Genomic DNA, 6,000 nt, shown 5'->3' with positions numbered 1-6,000 from the left:
AATGGCTCTTTGGAGGGGATTTGGACGCATGGCTTTCCAAAGCTACTGCTGGGAAATCCACGTTTCTTCCTTCGGGGGCTCCACCTGCTAGACGTCCCTACCTGGGACCGTCTACTCAGTCCTTTCGGTCCTCCAGATTTTGATCTAGGGCCAGAGGGGCCTCCAACGCAGCTAGACTCTCCAGAGGAAGACCTAACAAACCAGCTGTTCCCGGATCTCAGGACCAGAACACAAGTTTTGCTTCCGCAAAGACTTCGGCATGACGGTGCCCACCCACCCTGAGGGGATCTCGTGGTGGTAGCTCGGTTACGTCACTACAGCCATAACTGGGACGGTTCCTGCCAAGATGCTTGGGTAAGGGACCTTATCTCTCAGGGTTACAAGCTGGAGTTCGATGGTATTCTTCCCCAACGATTTTTCAAATCAAGCTTACCAGCTTTGGAAAATATGCGTGGTACGCTACTACTGGCCATAAACAAGTTGGTCCAGTCCCAGGTTGTTCCAGTACCCCTACTACAACGGGGTCAGGGTTACTACTCCAGTCTGTTAGTAGTACCAAAATCAGACGGGTCTGTGAGACCCATTCTGAATCTGAAGTCCTTGAATCCTTACCTGAAGGTTTTCAAATTCAATGGAACAGCAGGAATTCCTAGTGTCCCTGGATATCAAGGACGCTTACCTACATATCCCAATTTGGCCTGCTCATCAGGCCTATCTGAGGTTTGCTCTACTGAAGATCACTACCAGTTTACGACATTACCCTTCGGCCTGTCTACAGCTCCGAGGGTGTTCACGAAGATGATGGCAGAAATGTTTCAGCTCAGGGTCTAGGGGGTCAATGTAATTCCATACCTGGACGATCTCCTGATAAAAATGAGTTCCAGGGATGTTCTATAGCTCCGTATAGATCGCACTATCCAACTTCTGTCTCACCACGGGTGAATGCTCTATCTGCAGAAGTCCCACCTGGAACTGTCTCAGCGGCTATTGTTTCTGGGGATGCTACTGGATACTGTAGCACAGAAAGTGTTCCTTCAAGAAGAAAAAGTGAGACATGGTGCTCCGACCTGCTCGAGTCTCCATTCATCTTTGCATGAAATTGTTGGAAAAGATGGTGGCCTCATATGAGGTGATTCAATTTGGAAGGTTTCATGCCAGACCATTTGTTGGTGTGCTGGTGTGTAAGTCCCACCACGCTTATTGTTGTTATGTTCCTTCTCTAAAGTATGTCATTCTCCTTTGGACACTGTTTTACCTATAACTGACCCGTAGGAGGAGGCATAGAGGGGAGCAGCTAGCACACCTAGTTGAAGAAATTTAAAGTGCACTGGCTCCTTTGGACCCGTCTATACCCCATCGTACTAATCTGTCCCTAATATCCCTTATGGACTACGAGAAAAGGATTTACTGGCATGTATTTAAAATCATATTATATATATATATATATATATATATATATATATACTGCTCAAAAAAATAAAGGGAACACTTAAACAACACAATGTACCTCCAAGTCAATCACACTTCTGTGAAATAAAGCTGTCCACTTAGAAAGCAACACTGATTGACAATCAATTTCACATGCTGTTGTGCAAATGGAATAGACAACAGGTGGAAATTATAGGCAATTAGCAAGACACCCCCAATAAAGGAGTTGTTCTGCAGGTGGTGACCACAGACCATTTCTCAGCTCCTATGCTTTCTGGTTGATGTTTTGGTCACTTTTGAAAGCTGGAAGTGCTTTTACTCACTCTAGTGGTAGCATGAGACGGAGTCTACAACCCACACAAGTGGCTCAGGTGGTGCAGATCATCCAGGATGGCACATCAATGCGAGCTGTGGCAAGAAGGTTTGCTGTGTCTGTCAGCGTAGTGTCCAGAGGATGCAGGCGCTACCAGGAGACAGGCCAGTACATCAGGAGATGTGGAGGAGGCCGTAGGAGAGCAACAACCCAGCAGCAGGACCGCTACCTCCGCCTTTGTGCAAGGAGGAACAGGAGGAGCACTGCCAGAGCCCTGCAAAATGACCTCCAGCAAGCCACAAATGTGCATGTGTCTACTCAAATTATCAGAAACAGACTCCATGAGGGTGGTATGAGGGCCTGACATCCACAGGTGGGGGTTGTGCTTACAGCCCAACACCGTGCAGGACGTTTGGCATTTGCCAGAGAACACCAAGATTGGCAAATTCGCCACTGGCGCCCTGTGCTCTTCACAGATGAAAGCAGGTTCTCACTGAGCACATGTGACAGACGTGACAAAGTCTGGAGACGCCAAGGAGAACGTTCTGCTGCCTGCAACATCCCCCAGCATGCCCGGTTTGGCAGTGGGTCAGTAATGGTGTGGGGTGGCATTTCTTTGGGGAACGCACAGCCCTCCATGTGCTCGCCAGAGGTAGCCTGACTGCCATTAGGTACCAAGATGAGATCCTCAGACCCCTTGTGAGACCATATGCTTGTTGCAGTTGGCCCTGGGTTCCTCCTAATGCAAGACAATGCTAGACCTCATGTGGCTGGAGTGTGTCAGCCGTTCCTGCAAGACGAAGGCATTGATGCTATGGACTGGCCCGCCCGTTCCCCAGACCTGAATCCAATTGAGCACATTTGGGACATCATGTCTCGCTCCATCCACCAACGCCACGTTGCACCACAGACTGTCCAGGAGTTGGCGGATGCTTTAGTCCAGGTCTGGGAGGAGATCAATCAGGAGACCATCCGCCACCTCATCAGGAGCATGCCCAGGCGTTGTAGGGAGGTCATACAGGCACGTGGAGGCCACACACACTACTGAGCCTCATTTTGACTTGTTTTGAGGACATTACATCAAAGTTGGATCAGCTTGTAGTATGTTTTTCCACTTTAATTTTGAGTGTGACTCCAAATCCAGACGTTCATGGGTTAATAAATTTGATTTCTATTAATTTTTGTGTGATTTTGTTGCTCATAAGTTTACATACCCTAACAGAATTTGTGATTTTCTGCCCATTTGTCAGAGAATATGAATGATAACTCACAAACTTTTCTTTCACTCATGGTTAGTGGTTGGGTGAAGCCATTTATTGTCAAACAACTGTGTTTACTCTTTTTAAATCATAATGACAACAGAAGCTACCCAAATGACCCTGATCAAAAGTTTACATACCCTGGATATTTTGGCCTGATAACATGCACACAAGTTGACACAAACGGGGTTGAATGGCTACTAAAGGTAACCATCCTCACCTGTGATCTGTTTGCTTATAATCAGTGTGTGTGTATAAAAGGACAGTGAGTTTCTGGACTCCTGAAAGACCCTTGCATCTTTCATCCAGTGCTGCACTAACGTGTCTGGATTCTGAGTCATGGGGAAAGCAAAAGAATTGTCAAAGGATCTGCGGGAAAAGGTAATTGAACTGTATAAAACAGGAAAGGGATATAAAAAGATATCCAAGCAATTGAGAATGCCAATCAGCAGTGTTCAAACTCTAATTAAGAAGTGGAAAATGAGGGATTCTGTGGAAACCAAATCACGGTCAGGTAGACCAACAAAAATTCCAGCCACAACTGCCAGGAAAATTGTTCGGGAAGCAAAGAAAAATCCACAAATAACTTCAGCTGAAATACTGGACTCTGAAAAAAAGGGGTGTTGTTGTTTCGAGATGCACAATAAGGAGGCATTTGAAGAAAAATGGGCTGCATGGTCGAGTTGCCAGAAGAAAGCCATTACTACACAAATGCCACAAAGCATTGCACTTACAATACTCCAAACAGCACAAAGACAAGCCTCAAAACTTCTGTAACAAAGTCATTTGGAGTGATGAGACCAAAATTGAACTTTTTGGCCACAACCATAAACGTTACATTTGGAGAGGAGTCAACAAGGCCTATGATGAAAGGTACACCATTCCTACTGTGAAACACGGAGATGGATCGCTGATGTTTTGGGGATGTGTGAGCTACAAAGGCACTGGAAACTTGGTCAAAATTGATGGCAAGATGAATGCAGCATGTTATCAGAAAATACTGGAGGAAAATTTGCACTCATCAGCCCGGAAGCTGCGTATGGGACGTACTTGGACGTTCCAACATGACAATGATCCAAAACACAAGGCCAAGTTGACCTGTCATTGGCTACAGCAGAATAAAGTGAAGGTTCTGGAGTGGCCATCTCAGTCTCCTGACCTCAATATCATTGAGCCACTCTGGGGAGATGTCAAACGTGCAGTTCATGCAAGACAGCCCAAGAATTTACAGGAACTGGAGGCTTTTTGCCAAGAAGAGTGGGCAGCTTTACCATCTGAGAAAATAAAGAGCCTCATCCACAACTACCACAAAAGACTTCAAGCTGTCATTGATGTTAAAGGGGGAAATACACGGTATTAAGAACTGGGGTATGTAAACTTTTGTTCAGGGTCATTTGGGTTGTTTCTGTTGTCATTATGATTTAAAAAGAGTAAACACAGTTGTTTGACAATAAATGGCTTCACCCAACCACTAACCATGAGTGAAAGAAAAGTTTGTGAGTTATCATTCATATTCTCTGACAAATGGCCAGAAAATCACAAATTCTTCTAGGATATGTAAACTTATGAGCACAACTGCATATATATATATATATATAGTAAATAAGTAAATATGTATATTTTTTTAAATCCTATGCACATACGGAGCAACACTGTAGCCCTGTCACCATATTATGCCCCATACAGTAATGCACCTGACAACATATTATGCCTCCAACATTAATTATGAAGTACCTGCGCGTTGTGAGGGTTTTTCTTGTTGTGAGGGTTCTGCTCGTTGTCAGGGAGTTCAGGGGTCCCCTCTCCTGCCGCCGCTGCCACTGCAGTGCAGACTGTTCGCACCTTCCAGCTTATATTGAAAATGTCCCTCCCAAAATGGCCACCGCCTCAGAGGAGACAGTTATTAAAGATACTAGAGTCTCCTTTAGTGTCTTTAATAACTGTCTCCTCTGAGGTGGTGGCCATTTTGAGAGGAACATTAGATTTGCGCAGACGGCGGCGGCAGCGGAAAATGGGGACAGTCGACGGCGGCGGGCAGACGGCGTTAGAGAGGCCTGGCCTGGGACAACTGTGCGCGCAGCACCCCCCCTTATGGTGGGCCTTCTGACCAAGTTGGGGCTAGTTAATATTATGGCAGGGGGAACTGCACGCTGTGTGTCTCCCTGCTATGGCATTAAGCCCCCAACTAGTTCAGACCAGTGGTGGTTATTGGAAAACAGGGTGAACCTGTTCCAGTACCAGCCCAGGCAGAGAGGTCCAGTGCAGGTTACTGATCTGGCTGGGGGGGTGGAATTCCCACATTTCTTCATGGACAATAGTGATCTTTGCATTGGCAGTGCATCTGCTATATCCTAACATGACCCTCTCCAGGAGGGACAAAATGCTCTGGTTCTGGACTTTTCTCTTAATTTCTGATTGCCGCAGAGCCGGATTAAGGGGGGTGAGGGAGGGGGGGGGGGGGCTCTGGGGCTAAGTACCCCAGGCCCCCCGTCTGAAAGGGCTCCCTGCCACACGCCACAGATCGGATCGCTATTACCGATTCGCACTGTCGTGCTGTGCTCCACACTGACAGCCGTCAGGTCATACTATTCTCACTCTTAGCCGCTGACGCTGATCCTCCCCCTGCATAGTAACCAATGGGAACCTGGCGCCTGCACACGATGCGCTGCTGCTGTCTTCTCGTACCTACCGCGCCGCGCGCAATCTTCCCCTGTACCCTCAGGACCTGTACCAGCCATGCGCTGTCGCTACTTTCAGTCCTCAGGTGCCAGCCAGTGGGGTAAACCTGCTGTAAGGTATTTGCTACAAAATAATGCTATCAGTGTCTTGACTATAATATAATGCTACAAGTGCGTGGACTGTAATATAATGCTACAAGTGCCTGTAATAGAATGTTACAATGTATGGGATATAATATAATAAATTATGTTTATAAGGACATTAATAATGGGTGTCATACAGGTATGTGTAAGGGGCATTATGTGTATAAATGCATTACCA

Source organism: Pseudophryne corroboree, chromosome 5 (genome assembly GCF_028390025.1).
Source record: "Pseudophryne corroboree isolate aPseCor3 chromosome 5, aPseCor3.hap2, whole genome shotgun sequence".
Lineage (NCBI taxonomy): Eukaryota > Metazoa > Chordata > Amphibia > Anura > Myobatrachidae > Pseudophryne > Pseudophryne corroboree.
Note: the sequence above shows the minus strand (reverse complement) of the source record.